This window comes from Salmo salar, chromosome ssa23 (genome assembly GCF_905237065.1).
Source record: "Salmo salar chromosome ssa23, Ssal_v3.1, whole genome shotgun sequence".
Lineage (NCBI taxonomy): Eukaryota > Metazoa > Chordata > Actinopteri > Salmoniformes > Salmonidae > Salmo > Salmo salar.
In genome coordinates, this window is record NC_059464.1 from 46,242,529 (window position 1) to 46,255,244 (window position 12,716).

At 42.7% G+C, this 12,716-nt stretch overlaps 1 protein-coding gene across 6 annotated transcripts in view; it reads right to left on the reverse strand.

The window, feature by feature from the left end:
* Positions 1-12,716, reverse strand: part of rab3il1 (RAB3A interacting protein (rabin3)-like 1) — a 52,665-nt gene that overhangs the window by 11,293 nt on the left and 28,656 nt on the right. The window lies entirely within an intron of this gene.

A 12,716-nucleotide genomic window follows, 5' to 3' on the forward strand; every position in this document is an offset into this window, starting at 1 on the left:
GAGCATGATGGGACGTTAACATGACCCTGAGCATGATGGGACGTTAACATGACCCTGAGCATGATGGGACGTTAACATGACCCTGAGCATGATGGGACGTTAACATGACGGGACGTTAACATGACCCTGAGCATGATGGGACGTTAACATGACCCTGAGCACGACGGGACGTTAACATGACGGGACGTTAACATGACCCTAAGCATGATAGGATGTTAACATGACCCTGAGCATGATGGGACGTTAACATGACCCTGATGGGACGTTAACATGACCCTAAGCATGATGGGATGTTAACATGACCCTAAGCATGATGGGACGTTAACATGACCCTGAGCATGATGGGACGTTAACATGACCCTGAGCATGATGGGACGTTAACATGACCCTGAGCATGATGGGACGTTAACATGACCCTGAGCATGATGGGATGTTAACATGACGGGACGTTAACATGACCCTGAGCACGACGGGACGTTAACATGATGGGACGTTAACATGACCCTAAGCATGATAGGATGTTAACATGACCCTGAGCATGATGGGACGTTAACATGACCCTGAGCATGATGGGACGTTAACATGACCCTGAGCATGATGGGACGTTGACATGACCCTGAGCATGATGGGACGTTAACATGACCCTGAGCATGATGGGATGTTAACATGACCCTGAGCATGATGGGACGTTAACATGACCCTGAGCATGATGGGACGTTAACATGACCCTGATGGGACGTTAACATGACCCTGAGCATGATGGGATGTTAACATGACCCTGAGCATGATGGGACGTTAACATGACCCTGAGCATGATGGGACGTTAACATGACCCTGAGCATGATGGGACGTTAACATGACCCTGAGCATGATGGGATGTTAACATGACCCTGAGCATGATGGGATGTTAACATGACCCTGAGCACGACGTGACGTTAACATGACCCTGAGCATGATGGGATGTTAACATGACCCTGAGCACGACGGGACGTTAACATGACCCTGGGCACGACGTGACGTTAACATGATGGGACGTTAACATGACCCTGAGCATGATGGGATGTTAACATGACCCTGAGCATGATGGGATGTTAACATGACCCTGAGCATGATGGGACGTTAACATGACCCTGAGCACGACGGGACGTTAACATGACCCTGGGCACGACGTGACGTTAACATGACGGGACGTTAACATGACCCTAAGCATGATAGGATGTTAACATGACCCTGAGCATGATGGGACGTTAACATGACCCTGAGCATGATGGGACGTTAACATGACCCTGAGCATGATGGGATGTTAACATGACCCTGAGCATGATGGGATGTTAACATGACCCTGAGCATGATGGGACGTTAACATGACCCTGAGCATGATGGGACGTTAACATGACCCTGAGCACGATGGGATGTTAACATGACCCTGAGCACGACGGGACGTTAACATGACCCTGAGCATGATGGGATGTTAACATGACCCTGAGCATGATGGGACGTTAACATGACCCTGAGCATGATGGGATGTTAACATGACCCTGAGCATGATGGGACGTTAACATGACCCTGAGCATGATGGGACGTTAACATGACCCTGAGCACGACGGGACGTTAACATGACGGGACGTTAACATGACCCTGAGCACGACGGGACGTTAACATGACCCTGAGCATGATGGGACGTTAACATGACGGGACGTTAACATGACCCTGAGCATGATGGGACGTTAACATGACCCTGAGCATGATGGGACGTTAACATGACCCTGAGCATGATGGGACGTTAACATGACCCTGAGCATGATGGGACGTTAACATGACCCTGAGCATGATGGGACGTTAACATGACCCTGAGCATGATGGGATGTTAACATGACCCTGAGCATGATGGGACGTTAACATGACCCTGATGGGACGTTAACATGACCCTAAGCATGATGGGATGTTAACATGACCCTAAGCATGATGGGATGTTAACATGACCCTGAGCATGACGGGACGTTAACATGACCCTGAGCATGACGGGACGTTAACATGACCCTGAGCATGACGGGACGTTAACATGACCCTGAGCATGATGGGACGTTAACATGACCCTGAGCATGATGGGACGTTAACATGACCCTGAGCATGATGGGATGTTAACATGACGGGACGTTAACATGACCCTGAGCATGATGGGACGTTAACATGACCCTGAGCACGACGGGACGTTAACATGACCCTGAGCATGATGGGACGTTAACATGACCCTGAGCACGACGGGATGTTAACATGACCCTGAGCATGACGGGACGTTAACATGATGGGACGTTAACATGACCCTGAGCACGACGGGACGTTAACATGACCCTGAGCATGATGGGACGTTAACATGACCCTGAGCATGATGGGACGTTAACATGACCCTGAGCACGACGGGACGTTAACATGACCCTGAGCATGATGGGACGTTAACATGACCCTGAGCACGACGGGACGTTAACATGATGGGACGTTAACATGACCCTGAGCACGACGGGACGTTAACATGACCCTGAGCATGATGGGACGTTAACATGACCCTGAGCATGATGGGACGTTAACATGACCCTGAGCATGATGGGACGTTAACATGACCCTGAGCATGATGGGACGTTAACATGACCCTGATGGGACGTTAACATGACCCTGAGCATGATGGGATGTTAACATGACCCTGAGCACGACGGGACGTTAACATGACCCTGAGCATGATGGGACGTTAACATGACCCTGAGCATGATGGGACGTTAACATGACCCTGAGCATGATGGGACGTTAACATGACCCTGAGCACGACGGGACGTTAACATGACCCTGAGCATGATGGGACGTTAACATGACCCTGAGCATGATGGGACGTTAACATGACCCTGAGCATGACGGGACGTTAACATGACGGGACGTTAACATGACCCTGAGCATGACGGGACGTTAACATGACCCTGAGCATGATGGGACGTTGACATGACCCTGAGCATGATGGGACGTTAACATGACCCTGAGCATGATGGGACGTTAACATGACCCTGATGGGACGTTAACATGACCCTGAGCATGATGGGACGTTAACATGACCCTGAGCATGATGGGACGTTAACATGACCCTGAGCATGATGGGACGTTAACATGACCCTGAGCATGATGGGACGTTAACATGACGGGACGTTAACATGACCCTGAGCATGATGGGATGTTAACATGACCCTGAGCATGATGGGACGTTAACATGACCCTGAGCATGATGGGACGTTAACATGACCCTGAGCATGATGGGACGTTAACATGACCCTGAGCATGATGGGACGTTAACATGATGGGACGTTAACATGACCCTGAGCACGACGGGACGTTAACATGACGGGACGTTAATTGCTTAATTAAACTCAGAAACCACAACTGTGTGGAAGCACTTGCTTTCAATATAGATTTTAATCCCTCATTTCCCCAAGGGTTTCCTTTGTTTTGGTAGTTACCTGTATAAAGGGTCTTCTCAGAAAAGATCTGTTACACATTTTCTTTGCTTCTGCTCTGGAGATGTTCTCCCTGAATTCTTGTAATGACCGGATTGATGCTGATTGGTTTTACACACCACTGTTATCCTTTTTTCACCCTGAATTCCAGTTACAATGATGGACATTCACTTAGGTCCATATAAAAATGATCCAGATAACATTACTCCGTAGAGGACAAAGAGACATTCACTCACATGTACATTTTATTGTGTATTATTCTGTGGGTTTTTTGGGTGTGTAATATTACTGTAATTTGTTTTTTTTTAAGCTCATGAACAAATGAGTTTCCCCCTGGTAAGAAAATAAAGTTGGCCAAATAAATAAATAAAATAAAACTGACCCATGAACCATAACTTACATCCTGATCATACTTTTAAGCAGGAATAATGACTACAGAAATGCCTCCATATACAAAGCTTCCCATGATATAGAGTATTCAGGTGAAAGCTATGATCCCTTGATTGATGTCACTTGCTATATCCACTTCAAATCAGTGTAGAAGAAGCCGAGGAGACAGGTTAAAGAAGGATTTTTAAGCCTTGAGACAATTAAGACATGAATTGTGTACGTGTGCCATTCAGAGGGTGAATGGGCAAAACAAAAGATGCAGGTGCACCGGTTTGTGTCAAGAACTTCAACGCTGCTAGGTTTTTCACACTTCACAGTTTCCCGTGTGTATCAAGAATGGTTCACCACCCAAAGGACATCCAGCCAACTTGACACAACTGTGGTAAGAAGCATTGGCATCAATATGGGCCAGCATCCCTGTGGAACGCTTTCGACACCTTGTAGAGTCCATGCCCTGACTAATTGAGGCTGCTCAGAGGGTAAAATAATGTTTTGTACACTCAGTGTATAGGCGCTGTTATAAAGTCCTTTTTAATTTCAGTTGTCCCAAAGGGTTTTACAGTCACCCCATCCTAGACCCAAAGACCAAGCAGAATCACAGTGGCAAAGGAACAAGAAGAAGGAAACCTTGAGGAACCAGAGGTGTGTGGTTACCTGGCAGCTGAGAGACCGTAGGCCCCTCCCCATGCTCTGCCCAGTAGGGTTCATAGGTCACAGAGAGAGAGTGACCCGGAACCAGACATAGAATCAGCAAGAGGAGCGTAGGAACAGTAGGCTGAGAAAGGAGAGATGGAGAGAGGGAGAGAAGGACAAATGTAGGGAGAGAGAGGGAGGGAGGGAGGGAGGGAGAGATGGAGGGAGGAGAGATGGAGGGAGGAGAGATGGAGGGAGGAGAGAAAAAGAGATGGAGTGAGGAAGGGAGAGAGAGAAAGAGAGAAGGAGAGAGGGAGGGAGAGAAGAAGGGAGCGAGAGAAGGAGATGGAGGAAGGGAGAGAATAGGGAGAGAATGAGAAATGGAGGGAGGGAGAGAAAGCGATGGAGGGAGGGAGAGAAAGCGATGGAGGGAGAGAAAGAGATATGGAAGGAGAGATTGAAAGAGAAAAGAGAAGAGGGCAGGGAAAGATGATGACGACCAAGAGAAAACAGGAAGAGAGACAAGAAGATCACATGATGTAAGGAAGAGGAAGATGAAAATAGAAAGGGAAGAGAGCTAGAGAAATGAAGAAAAAAAGGGAAGGAGAGAAATACATTGATAAGAGTTATAGTAGGAAGCAGAGTTATAGTAGAATTTCAGTGTAGAGTTATAGTAGGAATCAGTAGTAGAGTTATAGTGGGAAGCAGAGTTATAGTGGGAAGCAGTAGTAGAGTTCCAGTGGGAAGCAGAGTTATAGAAGGAAGCAGAGTTATAGCTATAGCAGGAAGCAGTAGTAGAGTTATAGTTGGAAGCAGTAGTAGAGTTATAGTAGGAAGCATTAATAGAGTTATAGTAGGAAGCAGAGTTATAGCAGGAAGCAGAAGTAGAGTTATAGCAGGAAGCAGAGTTATAGTAGGAAGCAGTAGTAGAGTTATAACAGGAAGCAGTAGTAGAGTTATAGTTGCAAGCAGTAGTAGAGTTATAGTAGGAAGCAGAGTTATAGAAGGAAGCGGTAGTAGAGTTATAGTAGGAAGCAGTAGTATAGTTATAGTGGGAATCAGTAGTAGAGTTACAGTAGGAAGCAGCAGTAGAGTTATAGTGGGAAGCAGAGTTATAGCAGGAAGCAGTAGTATAGTTATAGTGGGAATCAGTAGTAGAGTTACAGTAGGAAGCAGCAGTAGAGTTATAGTGGGAAGCAGAGTTATAGCAGGAAGCAGTAGTAGAGTTATAGCAGGAAGCAGTAGTAGAGTTATAGTAGGAAGCAGAGTTATAGCTGGAAGCAGTAGTAGAGTTATAGCAGGAAGCAGTAGTAGAGTTATAGCAGGAAGCAGTAGTAGAGTTATAGCAGGAAGCAGTACTAGAGTTATAGTAGGAAGCAGAGTTATAGTTGGAAGCAGTAGTAGAGTTATAGTTGGAAGCAGAGTTATAGTAGGAAGCAGTAGTAGAGTTATAGCAGGAAGCAGTAGCAGAGTTATAGCTGGAAGCAGTAGTAGAGTTATAGCAGGAAGCAGTAGCAGAGTTATAGCAGGAAGCAGTAGTAGAGTTATAGCAGGAAGCAGTAGTAGAGTTATAGCAGGAAGCAGTACTAGAGTTATAGCAGGAAGCAGTACTAGAGTTATAGTAGGAAGCAGAGTTATAGTAGGAAGCAGTAGTAGAGTTATAGTTGGAAGCAGTAGTAGAGTTATAGTAGGAAGCAGTAGTAGAGTTATAGTAGGAAGCAGAGTTATAGTTGGAAGCAGTAGTAGAGTTATAGTTGGAAGCAGAGTTATAGTAGGAAGCAGAGTTATAGTAGGAATCAATAGTAGAGTTATAGTAGGAAGCGGAAGTAGAGTTATAACAGGAAGCAGAGTTATAGTAGGAAGCAGTAGTAGAGTTATAGTTGGAAGCAGAGTTATAGTAGGAAGCAGAGTTATAGTAGGAATCAATAGTAGAGTTATAGTAGGAAGCGGAAGTAGAGTTATAACAGGAAGCAGAGTTATTGTAGGAAGCAGTAGTAGAGTTATAGTTGCAAGCAGCAGTAGAGTTATAGTAGGAAGCACAGTTATAGTAGGAAGCAGTAGTAGAGTTATAGTGGGAAGCAGAGTTATAGTAGGAAGCAATAGTAGAGTTATAGTAGGAAGCAGGAGTAGAGTTATAGTAGGAAGCAGGAGTAGAGTTATAGTAGGAAGCAGAGTTATAGTGGGAAGCATTAGTAGAGTTATAGTAGGAAGCAGAGTTATAGTAGGAAGCAGAGTTATAGTAGGAAGCAGAGTTATAGTAGGAAGCAGAGTTATAGTTGGAAGCAGTAGCAGAGTTATAGAAGGAAGCAGAGTTATAGTTGGAAGCAGTAGCAGAGTTATAGTGGGAAGCAGTAGTATAGTTATAGTGGGAATCAGTAGTAGAGTTATAGTAGGAAGCAGAGTTATAGTAGGAAGCAGTAGTACAGTTATAGTAGGAAGCAGAGTTATAGTAGGAAGCAGAGTTATAGTAGGAAGCAGAGTTATAGTAGGAAGCAGTAGTAGAGTTATAGTAGGAAGCAGAGTTATAGTAGGAAGCAGAGTTATAGTAGGAAGCAGTAGTAGAGTTATAGTAGGAAGCAGGAGTAGAGTTATGGTAGGAAGCAGAGTTATAGTAGGAAGCAGAGTTATAGTAGGAAGCAGAGTTATAGTGGGAAGCATTAGTAGAGTTATAGTAGGAAGCAGAGTTATAGTAGGAAGCAGAGTTATAGTAGGAAGCAGAGTTATAGTAGGAAGCAGAGTTATAGTTGGAAGCAGAGTTATAGTGGGAAGCAGTAGCAGAGTTATAGTGGGAAGCAGTAGCAGAGTTATAGTGGGAAGCAGTAGCAGAGTTATAGTGGGAAGCAGTAGCAGAGTTATAGTGGGAAGCAGTAGTAGAGTTATAGTGGGAAGCAGTAGTAGAGTTATAGCAGGAAGCAGTAGAAGAGTTATAGTACGAAGCAGAGTTATAGGAGGAAGCAGTAGTAGAGTTATAGTAGGAAGCAGTAGTAGAGTTATAGTGGGAAGCATTAGCAGAATTATAGTAGGAAGCAGAGTTATAGTAGGAAGCAGTAGTAGAGTTATAGTAGGAAGCAGAGTTATAGTAGGAAGCATTAGTAGAGTTATAGAAGGAAGCAGAGTTATAGTAGGAAGCAGTAGTAGAGTTATAGTAGGAAGCAGAGTTATAGTAGGAAGCAGAGTTATAGTAGGAAGCAGAGTTATAGTAGGAAGCAGAGTTATAGTAGGAAGCAGTAGTATAGTTATAGTAGGAAGCAGTAGCAGAGTTATAGTAGGAAGCAGAGTTATAGTAGGAAGCAGTAGTAGTTATGATAGGAAGCAGTAGTAGAGTTAAAGTAGGATGCAGTAGTAGAGTTAAAGTAGGAAGCAGTAGTAGAGTTATAATAGGAAGCAGTAGTAGATTTATGATAGGAAGCAGTAGTAGAGTTATAGTAGGAAGCAGAGTTATAGTAGGAAGCAGAGTTATAGTAGGAAGCAGAGTTATAGTAGGAAGCAGAGTTATAGTAGGAAGCAGTAGTAGAGTTATGGTAGGAAGCAGAGTTATAGTCGGAAGCAGAGTTATAGTAGGAAGCAGTAGTAGAGTTATAATAGGAAGCAGTAGTAGAGTTATGGTAGGAAGCAGAGTTATAGTAGAATTTCAGTGTAGAGTTATAGTAGGAATCAGTAGTAGAGTTATAGTGGGAAGCAGAGTTATAGTGGGAAGCAGTAGTAGAGTTCCAGTGGGAAGCAGAGTTATAGAAGGAAGCAGAGTTATAGCTATAGCAGGAAGCAGTAGTAGAGTTATAGTTGGAAGCAGTAGTAGAGTTATAGTAGGAAGCATTAATAGAGTTATAGTAGGAAGCAGAGTTATAGCAGGAAGCAGAAGTAGAGTTATAGTAGGAAGCAGTAGTAGAGTTATAGTTGCAAGCAGTAGTAGAGTTATAGTAGGAAGCAGAGTTATAGAAGGAAGCGGTAGTAGAGTTATAGTAGGAAGCAGTAGTATAGTTATAGTGGGAATCAGTAGTAGAGTTACAGTAGGAAGCAGCAGTAGAGTTATAGCAGGAAGCAGTAGTATAGTTATAGTGGGAATCAGTAGTAGAGTTACAGTAGGAAGCAGCAGTAGAGTTATAGTGGGAAGCAGAGTTATAGCAGGAAGCAGTAGTAGAGTTATAGCAGGAAGCAGTAGTAGAGTTATAGTAGGAAGCAGAGTTATAGCTGGAAGCAGTAGTAGAGTTATAGCAGGAAGCAGTAGTAGAGTTATAGCAGGAAGCAGTAGTAGAGTTATAGCAGGAAGCAGTAGTAGAGTTATAGCAGGAAGCAGTACTAGAGTTATAGCAGGAAGCAGTACTAGAGTTATAGCAGGAAGCAGTACTAGAGTTATAGCAGGAAGCAGTACTAGAGTTATAGTAGGAAGCAGTAGTAGAGTTATAGTAGGAAGCAGTAGTAGAGTTATAGTAGGAAGCAGTAGTAGAGTTATAGTAGGAAGCAGTAGTAGAGTTATAGTAGGAAGCAGAGTTATAGTTGGAAGCAGTAGTAGAGTTATAGTTGGAAGCAGAGTTATAGTAGGAAGCAGAGTTATAGTAGGAATCAATAGTAGAGTTATAGTAGGAAGCGGAAGTAGAGTTATAACAGGAAGCAGAGTTATAGTAGGAAGCAGTAGTAGAGTTATAGTTGCAAGCAGCAGTAGAGTTATAGTAGGAAGCACAGTTATAGTAGGAAGCAGTAGTAGAGTTATAGTGGGAAGCAGAGTTATAGTAGGAAGCAATAGTAGAGTTATAGTAGGAAGCAGGAGTAGAGTTATAGTAGGAAGCAGGAGTAGAGTTATAGTAGGAAGCAGAGTTATAGTGGGAAGCATTAGTAGAGTTATAGTAGGAAGCAGAGTTATAGTAGGAAGCAGAGTTATAGTAGGAAGCAGAGTTATAGTTGGAAGCAGTAGCAGAGTTATAGTAGGAAGCAGAGTTATAGTTGGAAGCAGTAGTAGAGTTATAGTGGGAATCAGTAGTAGAGTTATAGTAGGAAGCAGAGTTATAGTAGGAAGCAGTAGTACAGTTATAGTAGGAAGCAGAGTTATAGTAGGAAGCAGAGTTATAGTAGGAAGCAGTAGTAGAGTTATAGTAGGAAGCAGAGTTATAGTAGGAAGCAGTAGTAGAGTTATAGTAGGAAGCAGGAGTAGAGTTATAGTAGGAAGCAGAGTTATAGTGGGAAGCATTAGTAGAGTTATAGTAGGAAGCAGAGTTATAGTAGGAAGCAGAGTTATAGTAGGAAGCAGAGTTATAGTAGGAAGCAGAGTTATAGTAGGAAGCAGAGTTATAGTAGGAAGCAGAGTTATAGTGGGAAGCAGTAGCAGAGTTATAGTGGGAAGCAGTAGCAGAGTTATAGTGGGAAGCAGTAGCAGAGTTATAGTGGGAAGCAGTAGTAGAGTTATAGCAGGAAGCAGTAGAAGAGTTATAGTACGAAGCAGAGTTATAGGAGGAAGCAGTAGTAGAGTTATAGTAGGAAGCAGTAGTAGAGTTATAGTGGGAAGCATTAGCAGAATTATAGTAGGAAGCAGAGTTATAGTAGGAAGCAGTAGTAGAGTTATAGTAGGAAGCAGAGTTATAGTAGGAAGCATTAGTAGAGTTATAGAAGGAAGCAGAGTTATAGTAGGAAGCAGTAGTAGAGTTATAGTAGGAAGCAGAGTTATAGTAGGAAGCAGAGTTATAGTAGGAAGCAGAGTTATAGTAGGAAGCAGAGTTATAGTAGGAAGCAGAGTTATAGTAGGAAGCAGTAGTATAGTTATAGTAGGAAGCAGTAGCAGAGTTATAGTAGGAAGCAGAGTTATAGTAGGAAGCAGTAGTAGTTATGATAGGAAGCAGTAGTAGAGTTAAAGTAGGATGCAGTGGTAGAGTTAAAGTAGGAAGCAGTAGTAGAGTTATAATAGGAAGCAGTAGTAGATTTATGATAGGAAGCAGTAGTAGAGTTATAGTAGGAAGCAGAGTTATAGTAGGAAGCAGAGTTATAGTAGGAAGCAGTAGTAGAGTTATAGTAGGAAGCAGTAGTAGAGTTATGGTAGGAAGCAGAGTTATAGTCGGAAGCAGAGTTATAGTCGGAAGCAGTAGTAGAGTTATAATAGGAAGCAGTAGTAGAGTTATGGTAGGAAGCAGAGTTATAGTAGGAAGCAGAGTTATAGTAGGAAGCAGAGTTATAGTTGGAAGCAGTAGCAGAGTTATAGTAGGAAGCAGAGTTATAGTTGGAAGCAGTAGCAGAGTTATAGTGGGAAGCAGTAGTATAGTTATAGTGGGAATCAGTAGTAGAGTTATAGTAGGAAGCAGAGTTATAGTAGGAAGCAGTAGTACAGTTATAGTAGGAAGCAGAGTTATAGTAGGAAGCAGAGTTATAGTAGGAAGCAGAGTTATAGTAGGAAGCAGTAGTAGAGTTATAGTAGGAAGCAGGAGTAGAGTTATAGTAGGAAGCAGAGTTATAGTAGGAAGCAGAGTTATAGTAGGAAGCAGAGTTATAGTAGGAAGCAGAGTTATAGTAGGAAGCAGAGTTATAGTTGGAAGCAGTAGCAGAGTTATAGTGGGAAGCAGTAGCAGAGTTATAGTGGGAAGCAGTAGCAGAGTTATAGTGGGAAGCAGTAGAAGAGTTATAGTACGAAGCAGAGTTATAGGAGGAAGCAGTTGTAGAGTTATAGTAGGAAGCAGTAGTAGAGTTATAGTGGGAAGCATTAGCAGAATTATAGTAGGAAGCATCGTTATAGTAGGAAGCAGTAGTAGAGTTATAGTAGGAAGCAGAGTTATAGTAGGAAGCATTAGTAGAGTTATAGAAGGAAGCAGAGTTATAGTAGGAAGCAGTAGTAGAGTTATAGTAGGAAGCAGTAGTAGAGTTATAGTAGGAAGCAGAGTTATAGTAGGAAGCAGAGTTATAGTAGGAAGCAGAGTTATAGTAGGAAGCAGAGTTATAGTAGGAAGCAGTAGTATAGTTATAGTAGGAAGCAGTAGCAGAGTTATAGTAGGAAGCAGAGTTATAGTAGGAAGCAGAGTTATAGTAGGAAGCAGTAGTAGTTATGATAGGAAGCAGTAGTAGAGTTAAAGTAGGATGCAGTAGTAGAGTTAAAGTAGGAAGCAGTAGTAGAGTTATAATAGGAAGCAGTAGTAGAGTTATGATAGGAAGCAGTAGTAGAGTTATAGTAGGAAGCAGAGTTATAGTAGGAAGCAGAGTTATAGTAGGAAGCAGTAGTAGAGTTATAGTAGGAAGCAGTAGTAGAGTTATGGTAGGAAGCAGAGTTATAGTAGGAAGCAGTAGTACAGTTATAGTAGGAAGCAGAGTTATAGTAGGAAGCAGAGTTATAGTAGGAAGCAGAGTTATAGTAGGAAGCAGGAGTAGAGTTATAGTAGGCATATGAGTTATATTGGGAAGCATCAGTAGAGTTATAGTAGGAAGCAGAGTTATAGTAGGAAGCAGAGTTATAGTAGGAAGCAGAGTTATAGTTGGAAGCAGTAGCAGAGTTATAGTGGGAAGCAGTAGAAGAGTTATAGTACGAAGCAGAGTTATAGGAGGAAGCAGTAGTAGAGTTATAGTAGGAAGCAGTAGTAGAGTTATAGTGGGAAGCATTAGCAGAATTATAGTAGGAAGCAGAGTTATAGTAGGAAGCAGTAGTAGAGTTATGGTAGGAAGCAGAGTTATAGTCGGAAGCAGAGTTATAGTAGGAAGCAGTAGTAGAGTTATAGTAGGAAGCAGTAGTAGAGTTATGGTAGGAAGCAGTAGTAGAGTTATGGTAGGAAGCAGAGTTATAGTCGGAAGCATTAGTAGAGTTATAGTAGGAAGCAGTAGTAGAGTTATGGTAGGAAGCAGTAGTAGAGTTATGGTAGGAAGCAGTAGTAGAGTTATGGTAGGAAGCAGAGTTATAGTCGGAAGCATTAGTAGAGTTATAGTAGGAAGCAGTAGTAGAGTTATGGTAGGAAGCAGAGTTATAGTCGGAAGCAGAGTTATAGTAGGAAGCAGTAGTAGAGTTATAGTAGGAAGCAGTAGTAGAGTTATGGTAAGAAGCAGAGTTATAGTCGGAAGCAGAGTTATAGTAGGAAGCAGTAGTAGAGTTATGGTAAGAAGCAGAGTTATAGTCAGAAGCAGAGTTATAGTAGGAAGCAGTAGTAGAGTTATAGTAGGAAGCAGTAGTAGAGGTATGGTAGGAAGCAGAGTTATAGTCGGAAGCAGTAGTAGAGTTATAGTAGGAAGCAGTAGTAGATT